General features: G+C 43.9%; 2 protein-coding genes across 2 annotated transcripts in view; one reads left to right on the plus strand and one right to left on the minus strand.

Annotated features, from left to right (window-relative positions):
• Window positions 1-13,501, minus strand: part of UNC13A (unc-13 homolog A) — a 264,443-nt gene that overhangs the window by 162,363 nt on the left and 88,579 nt on the right. The window lies entirely within an intron of this gene.
• NFIC (nuclear factor I C) overlaps window positions 12,179-13,501 on the plus strand; it is a 316,258-nt gene continuing 314,935 nt past the window's right edge. Inside the window, exon 1 of the mRNA XM_058163357.1 lies at window positions 12,179-12,189. The gene's annotated coding sequence lies outside the window, so the exon portion shown is untranslated. The remainder of the gene's footprint in view (window positions 12,190-13,501) is intronic.

Genomic DNA, 13,501 nt, shown 5'->3' on the forward strand with positions numbered 1-13,501 from the left:
GCTCTGCCGACCCACCCGGAGAGCCTACCTGCGCGGCGCCGCGAGCCGAGGGCGCCCGGAGCAGCGCCTGAAGCTCTGCCACCCGCCCGCCTCCTCCTCTGTCTGGTGGGCCGGGCTGGAGCCGTGGGCGTCCCAGGCGCCCCCTACAGCCCAGTGGCGGAATGGCCGGCCCGCAGCCCCGGGTGGGCGGGGGTAGCCTCAGCGGAGCCTCCCCGCATCTGCAACCGGGCGAGCGGCGGCTTCCTTGGGGGCCAGGACGGGGGCCGCACCCCACTGTCCACCGAGAATTTGCTGCGGGCCAATAAAAACTGACCCGCGGGCCGCAGTTGGCCCGCGGGCCGTAGTTTGGACACCCCTGCCCTAGAAGGTCCCTTCCAACTCTATTAATCTATGTATTCTTGCCAGCTTGTGGGAAAGTGAGGAAAACAATCAAGAGGTTGATAACTATTCTTTATATATATATATATATATATATATATATATATATATATATATATATATATATATATATATATATATATATATATATATATATATAAAATTTTATTTTAGTACAAATAATCCATCTTCCATTAAACAGTGTGTCATCTGGGTACCAATGTTTGTGCAATAACAGTTAAAATTTACAATCATATTCATTATTTAATTTATTCTTAACTTAATACCAATACATTAAATAGCTAATACTTTACATCCTCATCTTAATTTGCTTAACTCTATTAACTCTATTAACTATTGTCTATATTTTACTACTTTTATTTCTAATTTTTATATTTGCCCTCTAACCATCGATAAAATGTTTCCCATATTGCATAATAACCAGTTTGTTCTTTCTCTTTAACGGCCAGTGTTAATCTATTCATTTCTGCATGTTCTAATATTTTTCTTATCATATTCTCCTCTTCATTTTTCCAATTTTGTGCAAATACAATTCTAGCTGCGGTTATTACATGAATAATCAAATATACATTTTCTTTACTATAAAATAACTATTCTTAATGTACCTTACAACTAAAGGCAGCAATATTTTTAGGATATCATGCCCTTGATAGGATAGCATCAGAGGTGGGTTTCAGCAGGTTCTGACCAGTACTCGAGAACCGATAGCAGAAATTTTGAGTAGTTCGGAGAACCGGTAGTAAAAAAAATTGAAACCCATCACCGGATAGCATCAACCCTTCAAGGTAGGACAGGTCAAGAAGAGTCACAGGAAGGGTTCCAGGAGTGCTCCTTATTAGTTGTAGGGTACAGCTATAAATCCAGGCTGTCACCCTTTTAAAGACAGCATGGTGAAGGCAGACTTCCTCACCCTTTCTCCTTTCCCGGGGCTAAGCAACAATTTCACTTTTCCCACTTCCTTCTCAACACCGAAACTTTGCAAAGAGGAGTCATAGTGAAGGCACAACAATTTATCCTTATTTAGTTTTCAAGGACTGACAACACTTTAGTTGGCTGTGAGGAAGAGACAACAGGCAAGTTGTCACTGACAACAACAATTAGTCTTCAACTTACAACTTACATTCGTTTAGCGACCATTCAAAGTTACAGTGGCATTGTGAAAAGCCATTTATGACCGGTCCTGGCACTTACAACCATTACAGCATCCTCACAGTCATGAGATCACTATTCAGGGCTTGGCAACCGGCATATATTTAGGATGGTTGCAGTATCCCAGGGTCATGTGATCGCCATCTGCCACCTTCACAGCCAGCTTCGGACAAGCAGTCAATAGGTGAAGCCTGATTTGCTTAATGACCACATGATTCACTTAACAACTGAAGGAATTCGCTTAATCATGGCAACAAAAGGTCATAACATCAGGATTGACTCACTGAACAACCACCTTGCTTGGCAACAGAAATCCTGGTCCCAATTGTGGTTGTAAGTTGAGGGATACCTAGGGAAGATTAGGAATTTTTGCATTCAATAGAAAAGGTCTGTGAACAGGATTATGTTGAAATTCCACAGACGGCAAAAAAGAAAAAAATAATAATAATAATAATAATAATAATAATAATAATAATAATAATAATAATAACCAAGCTCTTGCTTCATTTAGCATATTCTTAATTATTCAAGAACTTTTCTCCAGTGAAAGCTTGCAGCCTATTTCCACATTTCATTTCATTTATTTAATTTCTATAGTCACCCATCGGATAATGAAGCTGAATCTAAAATACTTTGGCCACCTAATAAGAACAGAGGATGAATTGCAGAGGTGGGTTTCATATAATTTTACCACCTGTTCACCGTGCACCAAAAATGTGAGTGCGTGCCTTTTGCGCATGCGCCCAGACTTCCATCCATTTTGCTCACACGTGTGGCTTGCACGCATGCACGCCAGAGGTGGGTTTCAGCAGGTTCTGACCAGTTCTGGAGAACCGGTAGCAGAAATTTTGAGTAGTTCGGAGAACCGATAGCAGAAATTTTGAGTAGTTCGGAGAACCGGTAAATACCAACTCTGACTGGCCCCACCCCCATCTATTGTCTGCCTCCTGAGTCCCAGCTGATCGGGAGGAAATGGGGATTTTGCACTAACCTTCCCCTGGAGTGGGGAGGGAAGGGAGATTTTACAGTATCCTTCCCCTGCCACGCCCACCAAGCTATGCCACGCCCACCAAGCCACACCCACAGAACCGGTAGTAAAAAAAATTGAAACCCATCACCGGATAGCATCAGAGGTGGGTTTCAGCAGGTTCTGACCAGTTCTGGAGAACCGGTAGCAGAAATTTTGAGTAGTTCGGAGAACCGGTAGTAAAAATTGAAACCCATCACGGATAGCATCAGAGGTGGGTTTCAGCAGGTTCTGACCAGTTCTGGAGAACCGGTAGTAAAATTCTGACTCCATCTATTCTCCACCTCCCAAGTCCCAGCTGATTGGGAGGAAATGGAGATTTTACAGTATCCTTCCTGCCACGCCCACCAAGCTATGCCACGCCCACCAAGCTATGCCACGCCCACCAAGCTATGCCACGCCCACCAAGCTATGCCACGCCCACCAAGCTATGCCACGCCCACCAAGCTATGCCACGCCCACCAAGCTATGCCACGCCCACCAAGCTATGCCACGCCCACCAAGCTATGCCACGCCCACCAAGCCACACCCACAGAACCGGTAGTAAAATTCTGACTCCATCTATTCTCCACCTCCCAAGTCCCAGCTGATTGGGAGGAAATGGAGATTTTACAGTATCCTTCCCCTGCCATGCCCACCAAGCCACTGATGATCTCACCCAGCGGCTTCATATAGATGTTGAACAGGAGGGGCGAGAGAATCGACCCCTGAGGCACCCCACAAGTGAGGCGCCTCGGGGCCGACCTCTGCCCTCCCGTCAACACCGGTTGGCTGTGAGGAAGAGACAACAGGCAAGTTGTCACTGACAACAACAATTAGTCTTCAACTTACAACTTACATTCGTTTAGCGACCATTCAAAGTTACAGTGGCATTGTGAAAAGCCATTTATGACCGGTCCTGGCACTTACAACCATTACAGCATCCTCACAGTCATGAGATCACTATTCAGGGCTTGGCAACGGCATATATTTAGGATGGTTGCAGTATCCCAAGGTCATGTGATCGCCATCTGCCACCTTCACAGCCAGCTTCAGACAAGCAGTCAATAGGTGAAGCCTGATTTGCTTAATGACCACATGATTCACTTAACAACTGAAGGAATTCGCTTAATCATGGCAACAAAAGGTCATAACATCAGGATTGACTCACTGAACAACCACCTTGCTTGGCAACAGAAATCCTGGTCCCAATTGTGGTTGTAAGTTGAGGGATACCTAGGGAAGATTAGGAATTTTTGCATTCAATAGAAAAGGTCTGTGAACAGGATTATGTTGAAATTCCACAGACGGCAAAAAAGAAAAAAAAATAATAACCAAGCTCTTGCTTCATTTAGCATATTCTTAATTATTCAAGAACTTTTCTCCAGTGAAAGCTTGCAGCCTATTTCCACATTTCATTTCATTTATTTAATTTCTATAGTCACCCATCGGATAATGAAGCTGAATCTCAAATACTTTGGCCACCTAATAAGAACAGAGGATGAATTGCAGAGGTGGGTTTCATATAATTTTACCACCTGTTCACCGTGCACCAAAAATGTGAGTGCGTGCCTTTCGCGCATGCGCCCAGACTTCCATCCATTTTGCTCACACATGTGGCTTGCACGCATGCACGCCAGAGGTGGGTTTCAGCAGGTTCTGACCAGTTCTGGAGAACCGGTAGCAGAAATTTTGAGTAGTTCGGAGAACCGGTAGTAAAAATTCTGACTCCCATCTATTCTCCACCTCCCAAGTCCCAGCTGATTGGGAGGAAATGGAGATTTTACAGTATCCTTCCCCTGCCATGCCCACCAAACCATGCCCACCAAGCCACACCCACAGAACCTGTAGTAAAAAAATTTGAAACCCATGACTGATGCACGCGGCTTAGAAAATGTGGTTAAATAGGATGGTATAGTGCCAGGGCAGGTAGGCGGGGTGGGGCACGGCGGGTCAAGTGAGCGGGGCGGGGCAGGTGGGTGGGATGGGGCAGGTGGGCGGAGCAGAGGGTGACAGGTGGGCGGGTGGGATGGGGTAGGTGGGCGGGATGGGGCGGGCCCACCTGCAGGTCACCACTACCGGTTTTCCCGAACTGGTCCAAACCGGGTGAATACCCACACAGATTCGTTGGAAAAGACCCCCTGATGTTGGGAAAGATGGAGGCAAAAGGAGAAGGGGATGGTCAGCAGAGGCGAAGAAGGTTCAATAGCGTCATCAATGCAATGAACATGAATTTGGGCAACTCTGAGAAACAGTGGAGGACAGGGAGGCCTGGAATGCTATGGTCCACAGCGTTGCAAATAGTCAGCCACAACTTAGCGACTGAACGACAACAGCAAAAATAACCACCCATCTCAGTCAAGGATTCTGGGCAGCCTGCAATTCAATTTTATAATTTCCCTCCCTACTTTCGTTCCATTGTGATTCTTGGAGGCTGCCTGGACAAGTCCCTGCAGTTTTCTGGGCAAGGTTTTTCAGAAGTGGTTTGCCCTGGCCTCCTTTTCTAAATCTTAAATCCCTGTTTTCGTTTTGGAAATATATTGCTTTGTTTCCTGTCTTGGCTTTAGGAATTCTGGAAAATTCAAACAGGTGCACATTATTTTATAATCCCTGAGCTGGCCTGATTAAGCTATTGTGCTCATATCAATTGGAGATGCATTCAAATTTGGTTACATATTTCCCAGCATCGTTGCTTTGACGGTACCTATGTGTATCAGACCCATTCAAAAAATGTTAATATTTCTTCATACGTTTACTTGAGATTTCCACCAACAATCCTTCCATTTAATACAAATGCAAACACAACCTGAGCCAACATTCAAGGACATCTGCAGGAGATGGTAAAAAAAATCAAGATGTCAGTTATCACTGCATAAAACCACCCTTACTCACATATTTTTTTTAACATTTTTTGCCAATATCTACTGCAAACAAAGGTTAAGAGAATATTGGTATTAATATATAGTATCAAATACTTGACAAAAGTTGTACAGTTTGTTGTGTACCTTGTTTTATTAACGTAAAAATTCATAAAACAAGGTACACAAGCCAGGGGTGAAATGCTCCCGGTTCGGACCGGATCACGCGATCTGGTAGCAATGGGGGCGGGTAGTTCGGAGAACCGGTAGCAAAAATCCCTGCCCCCCCCCGCCCACACCTCGCTATTCCTCTTCTCTGTTCATGAAGCTCTCGGTGGTGATATAGTTGCAAACGGCCTTAAATGACTGCCACGGTGCTTCAAAGGGCTGCACTACAGCTGATCAACGCTGTAGGCGGCTAGTAGATCGGTGCCTCTATTTTTAAAGAAGGTAGACCAGTGTGCTCCCAAGTTTTGTATGCTTTGTTTATTATTTTTATTATTTATTATTATTGGCCATGCCCATTCAGTCACCTGACCACCAAGCCATGCCCACCGGGTCACCTGACCACCAAGCCACGCCCACCAATTAAACCACGCCCACAGAACCGGTAGGGACAATTTTTAGATTTCACCCCTGACACAAGCCATTTTGATGCATTCATACCCACGGAGCTATTTTGTGTTAAACTATATGTATACGAGATGCTTGAAGTTTTTTGTTAATCTCCTTTCATGCAAGATCTTGGTTTGGTGAACTGGCAGCAGATGGATCTTTACAAGATGCAGTTTCACTGGCTTTAATGTGAAGGGAGGGAGGGAGGGAGGGAGGAGTCAGGCTTAATTCTGTATTTAGGGCAAACATGTTGTGTGAATGCAGCAAATATGAACCCAGGATTAAAAAGCTGAAGGGAAATGGGGAATGCCATTGGTTCTGCTTTAGAACAAAGAGCTGCAAATCCAGACGTCCAAAATTGCAGCTAAATAATCAGGTAATCCTATATATACCCTGTTTCCCTGAAAATAAGAAACCCCAATCGGGCTTTTGAGCGCATGCGCTAAAATAAGCCTCCCCTCGAAAATAAGCCCTCCCCGAAAATATTTAAACACAGAGCTGGAAATCAGGTAAGATGGCAAGAGGAGCTCCATCTTGCTCCATGCTCCCTAAAATAATAAGACCTCCCTGAAAATAAGGCCAAGTGCTTTTTTCGAGGTTCAAAAAAATATAAGACAGGGTTTTATTTTCAGGGAAACATGGTAGTCTGCTAAATTCCTGCCAGCTGACAAATCTATATCATACAGGTTGAGAATGTAAAGCATTTTGTATCCAGAAGACAGATTCTTTCTCTATTCCTGATCCTTCCCTGGATGAGGAAGCAAATAAAAAAAAAAAGCACATCGTGCCAGGTGCAGAGAAAAATCAGCAGCCACCTACAGAACAGGTGTTCTGTCTCTCCTGCTGTCTCTGTTGATGAGACGTTTTCTTATGTACAGGATGATCCTGGGGAAGAAATAGCACTAGCCCCTCCTCCTTTCTCTAGCTTTGCAAACTGGGATCTGGGGATGGGGGATTGTGCCCCTTGGTGGAGAGCTTGTACTGAATTACCAGATAGTTTTTCCATAGGAAAAATATAGGGTAGTCCTTGACTTGCAAGCATTGGCTTAGTGACTGCTCAAAGTTACAAAGGCACTGAAAAAAGTGACTTACGACCGGTCCTCGTATTTATGGTCGTTGCAGCATCCCCACAGTCACGTGATCAAAATTGGGGGGGGCTTGGAAACCATATATCTGACGGTGGCAGCATCCCAGGGTCATGGGATTCCTCTTTGCAACCTTCCCAGCTGGCTTCCAACAAGGGACTGGAAGAAGCCAAATTCACTTGATTCACTGAACAACGGCCACGATTCACTTCGCAATCATATAAAAAATATAAAATTGGGCACCACTTACTTCATCATCTTACTTAGCTACATAAATTCTTGGTCCCAATTGTTGTTGAGAACTACATGCTTGCATGAGCCTTAGTGGCGCAGTGGTTAGAGTGCAGTACTGCAGGCCACTTCTGCTGACTGCCGGCTGTCTGCAATTTGGCAGATCGAATCTCACCAGGGTCAAGGTTGACTCAGACTTTCGTCCTTCCAAGGTGGTTGAAATGAGGACCCGGATTGTTGGGGGCAACATGCTGACTCTATAAACCGCTTAGAAAGGGCTATAAAAGCACTGTAAAGTGGCATATAAGTCTAAGTGCTATTGCAATTGCAGGTAGAGTTCAATAAAGCTTTTGGATCCTTGGGCACCTTTTACCTGCTTCTCTGGTCATAATGCATATAACTTTATTGGTCACACAGCTAAAAAGATAAAAGGGCAACCCATGATGTTACTATATCAGTGGCTTTTTTTCTGTAAATGTGAGCTGATTGCTGAGTGCCTGGAATTCGATCATGTGACCAGAGCAGGAAGCCACATAAAATCTTCAGAACCAAGTACCTGATTTGGGAGGTGGGGTTAGCTTTGAATGGTTGTTAAGCAACCAGTTGTAAGTCCTGGGTTACCTGTAGTAAAAACCCATTTTATATCCCCCAGTCTCAGTGATTGACCATGATTTCTGTCTTCTCTGACAAGAAGAAACACGGGCTAATATATATATATAAATATAAAATTCCTGCTCCACTGGTGTGCATGATAGTTCCTTTTTCCTCTTTGCATCTTTTGGGTAACAGAGACCCGATTCATATACAGTGGTACCTTGGTACTCAGCTGCTTTAAAACTCATTGAATTTGGTACTCAATGCATTTTGTTGCAAAAAATTTGTTCTGGTACTTTAGAATAGAATAGAATAGAATAGAATAGAATAGAATAGAATAGAATAGAATAGAATAGAATTGGAAGGGATCTTGTAGGTCATCTAGTCCAACCCCCTGCTCAAGCAGGAGATCCTATACCAATTCTGACAGTTAGTTGTCCAGTCTCTTCTTGAAAGCCTCCAGTGATGAAGCTCCCACAACTTCCGAAGGCAAGCTGTTCCACTGGTTGATTGTTCTCACTGTCAGAAAATTTCTCCTTATTTCTAGGTTGAACCTCTCCTTGATCAGTTTCCATCCATTATTCTTTGTCTGGCCTTTGGGTGCTTTGGAAAATAGCTTGATCCCCCTCCTCTCTGTGGCAGCCCCTCAACTATTGGAAGACTGCTATTATGTCTCCCCTGGTCCTTCTCTTCCCTAGACTAGCCATGCCCAGTTCCTGCAACCGTTCTTCATATATTTAGCCTTTAGCAATAGCAATAGCACTTACTTATATATTGCTTCACAGTGCTTTATTAGATTAGATTAGATTAGATTTATTGAATTTTTATACTGCCCTGAGTCTCCCGAAGGACTCAGGGCGGTTCACAGCCAAAGTAAAAACAACAATTATATACACAATAAAACAATAGTTAAAAAACTTATTAGATACGGCCAGAAATTAAAACCATTTAAAACCATAAAAACCCCATAAAATTTATATCAAATATTAAAAAACTATTAAAAAATTTCTATGCCAGTCCTGCGCGAATAAACAGGTAAGTCTTCAACTCGCGGCGGAAGGTCCGAAGGTCAGGCAGTTGACGAAGTCCTGGGGGAAGTTCATTCCAGAGGGTGGGAGCCCCCACAGAGAAGGCCCTTCCCCTGGGGGCCGCCAGCCGATATTGCTTGGCGGACGGCACCCTAAGGAGTCCCTCTCTGTGCGAGCACACGGGTCGGTGGGAGGCATTCGGTAGCAGTAGGCGGTCCCGTAAGTACCCCTGCCCTAAGCCATGGAGCGCTTTAAAGGTAGTAACCAAAACCTTGAAGTGCACCCGAAAGACCACAGGTAGCCAGTACAGCCTGCGCAGGAGTGGTGTTACATGGGAGCCACGAGCGGCTCCCTCTATCATCCGCGCAGCTGCATTCTGAACCAACTGGAGCCTCCGGGTGCTCCTCAAGGGGAGCCCCATGTAGAGAGCATTGCAGTAATCCAAGCGAGAGGTAACAAGAGCATGAGTGACCGTGCATAGGGCATCCCGGTCAAGGAAGGGGCGCAACTGGCGAATCAGGCGAACCTGATAAAAAGCTCTCCTGGAGACAGTCGTCAAGTGATCTTCAAAAGACAACCACCCATCCAGGAGAATGCCTCTCTAAGCGGTTTACAGAGTCAGCATAACACCCCCAACAATCTGGGTCCTCATTTTACCCACCTTGGAAGGATGGAAGGCTGAGTGAACCTTGAGCCTGGTGAGATTCGATGTGCCAAACTGTGATCAGCAGAAATAGCCTGCAGTACTGCACTCTAACCATTGCGCCACTGCAGCTCTTCCCCTAATTCCCTAATTAGTCCCCTCATCATGCTTGTAGCTCTTTTCTGCACTCTTTCCAGAGTCTCAACATCTTTCTTTGTAGTGTGGTGACCAAAACTGGCTGCAGTATTCTAGGTGTGGTCTTACCAAGGCTTTATAGAGTGATATCAGTACCTCACGTGATCTTGATTGAATTCCTCTATTAATGCAATTTAGGATTGCATTGGCTTTTACTCATTGTTTGTTGGTACTCAATACACAAGCTGGAACTTGTCGGTCTTGGCTGTCTTGTGATTCATTACATTATTCCTTATGGGGAAAATGTGTTTGGTACTCATCATTTTTGATACTCATCATGCTTCCCAGAACCAATTAACGATGAGTACTGAAGTACCACTGTATAATCAACTGGTCCCAAAACATCCAAGCCAGGGTGAAATGCTCCCGGTTCGGACCGGATCACACGAGCCAGTAGCGATGGTGGCAGGTGGTTCGGAGAACCGGTAGCAAAAATCCCTGCCCCGCCCCCACCATGCCCAGCTAAGCCGCGTGATCATCAGAGGTTTTTTTTTACTTTTAAAAGCATTTTTCTTCGGCTGAACAAATGCTTTTAAAAGTAAAAAAAAAAAGCTTCTGACGATCCCGCAGCTCAGCTGGGATCATCAGAGGTTTTTTTAAACAAACCTCTTCGGCTGAAGAGGTTGTAGAAAAAATGCTTTTAAAAGGCTCTTCTGGCCATCCCAGCTGAATTGCCTGATCATCAGAGGCTTTTAAAAGTATTCGGCCGAAGAGGTTGTAGAAAAAATGCTTTTAAAAGAAAAAAAAAAGTTGGCCACGCCCACCCAGTCACATTACTCCCCCACACACCAAGTCACGCCCATCGAACCAATACTAACAAATTTTACATTTCACCCCTGATCCAAGGCCTATTTCAGTGGAAAATTGAAGGACGGGGAACTAATTATTCCTCAGATTTCAAATACCCCTTGAATAAACTCTTAGAAGTGATCTTCCTTTCCCATAACAGACCCAGCACCTTATCAAGCCTGGGATAATCCTATATCCTTTTTTGGAAGAAAAACAAAATACCAATTTTCTTTTAAAATACCCTTTGAAAATGTAGTTGTCTATAGCAGAAGTGCATAGACTCTGGACTTCAGGAAACAGGGGATTCACCAAAGTCTTGGAGTTAGGCCAAAGTTGCTGCTGGTTGTAATTTTGATGTGTTAGAACAGAAACATTAATGTGTTCAAGAAAAGTTGTTAATTATATTTAAATATAAATTACTTTGTTTAAACACAATTTACATCATGGGGTCTTCTGGCTTTTCTATTGACTATTGAATATAAACCCCAAAACTGTGTTTTGTTAATTCAAAGGGGCGAGAGTTGCTTTTTGCATGGATCCAGACCAATGTTTCTCAACCTCAGCGAGTTTGCAATGTGTGGACTTCAACTTCCAAAATTCCCTAACCAATATTCCTTCAGAATTCAATTCTGGAAATTAAAGCACATGCATCTTAAAAGTTGCTGAAGTTGAAAATACTGATATAGAAGTTCACTTCTGCAGCCTGGTCATTTGAAGTGGTATGATAGTCACATGAGGGAGATCCAGATTGAAATTCTCAGAGCTGCTATTATTATTTTCTTTTTAGACAAAGATAGCCCTTAAAAAGCTGACAGGATAAAATAAAAGACCGAAGGAGAGCTATTCATGCCTTCTCACAGATCCTTGGAATAAAGATGAAGTGGAATGTTTTTTTAAGTATTTCAAAATAACTTTCTTCCATATAGCTTGTCTGTCATATTCTACCTCCTTTCTTTCACATTTATTATTCTATTTTTAATCTTCCACTTGCTTTTTTGCATTGCAGATTATACACAAAGACAAATACACACATATGCGCATTTACTAAACGCACTGAAAACCAACGCAATGCATATTATTTCCTCTCTACATTTTTCTTCTGTGTGAAGAAGCACAATATTTTTTCACCCGAAATGAATTCTGGGCTTTAAGAAGTGCCATTCTAACCCATCTAATTCTCATTGTTAAGAGAGAAAGTGCCAGCCAATATTGGATTTAAAGCAGAAAATGTGGTGTCCAAATTCATACCATCCACTGGGGGAAACAAATCTCATCAAGGGATCTTTGACTCTGCTCCCTTGTCTTAAGTTTTTCTACAGTGCAAGGCTGGGCTTTTCATGTGCAACTTCTCCAAGAAGTCATGGTTAGGAGAATTGTGGGTTTATGCATCATGGAACCAGGTTTTATATTCCATTGGGCCGTTGTCTTGTTTTCTTATCACTTTCTTTGCCAACAAAACATATACAAGGGAGAGAAAAGCTGGGCCAAATGCTTGTTTTTCAACTGCTTGCTACTTTTAAATGCACCGTTAGGAAGGGGCAATGGCCTAATTTCCAAAATGCAGCAGGCTCTTTGAAAAGGATCTCCTTCCTCCTCCTCCTCCTCCTGCCACAGCTGGCACACCATCAACCAGGTCTACAATTAACAGCTCTTCACAATGTCTGACTTGCAAGCAATACATCAGTTTGGGCTCAGCACCGAAAATAGCAACTCGCTGGAAAGGCAAGATTGCAGAGACTCAGGGAAAGTGCAGCCCCCTCATCTTCCCAACGATCACACCTCTACTTGGGATGACAAAGACCTACTGCTGGGCTCAGAGGCTTCCTCAGTGGGAACACGAGGCTGTTTATCCTGGTGGCCAGCTCTGTAAACAATATTTTGAACTGGATTGAAATCTACGTCTGTGTGAACCACTGTCATGCCCAGTTCATAAAGCGCCATTCTGAGAACCCCCTCAGGCTTAGCTTTATGGGGCACTCAGTTGCTGTGGAGATAAGCTTGTCTTACAGGGAAAAAAATGACTGTTTCCAAGGCTGGCTTGGAGGGCAGCTATCCTGGGACCCATCTTTTGGTTTTTTTACTTTTAAATGCACCTTTTTTTAAGGGATGTGGTGGCTCAGGGGCTAAGACACTGAGCTTATCGATCGAAAGGTCAGCAGTTCACTAGGGTTTGAATCCCTAGTGTCGCATAACGGGGTGAGCTCTCGTTACTTATCCCAGCTTCTGCCAACCTAGCAGTTCAAAAGCACATGAAAATGCAAGTAGAAAAAATAGGGACCACTTTTGGTGGGAAGGTAACAGCGTTCCGTGCACCTTTAGCATTTAGTCATGCCAGACACATGGCCACGGAGATATCTTCGGACAGCGCTGGCTCTTCGACTTTGAAACAGAGATGAGTACCGCCCCCTAGAGTCAGGAAGGACTAGCACATATGTGCGAGGGGAACCTTTACCTTTTTATTCTTTTTAGAAATAATTCCAGGCAGCGAGTATACATAATATTCCTTCTTCCTCCTATTTCCTCCACCCTGTGAGGTGGGTCAGGCTGAGAGTGAGTGACTGGCCCAAAGTCACCCAGCCAGTTTTCATGCTTAAGGTGGGACTAGAACTCATCGCCTCCTGATTTCTAGGCTACCACTTTAACCGCCTCACCAAACTCTCTCTTCATTTGCTTCCTGTCCTGATTTGCTGCCTAAAATAGCCACATCAGTCTTGCTGAGGTCTTGCTGATCCAAGACATCAGCAAATCAGAAACAGCCATGGTTCAGTATTTCCGTCTTCCTTTCTTGATATATTTATATTTTATATTGTCTTGTTTAAAACTTTTCAATACAGCTCCGCAGTTCAATACAGCTCCGCAGTTCAATACAGCTCTGCAAGAAAGAATAGCCCCCTGATTGACAGCTAAAA

Source organism: Ahaetulla prasina, chromosome 1 (assembly GCF_028640845.1).
Source record: "Ahaetulla prasina isolate Xishuangbanna chromosome 1, ASM2864084v1, whole genome shotgun sequence".
NCBI classification, from domain to species: domain Eukaryota; kingdom Metazoa; phylum Chordata; class Lepidosauria; order Squamata; family Colubridae; genus Ahaetulla; species Ahaetulla prasina.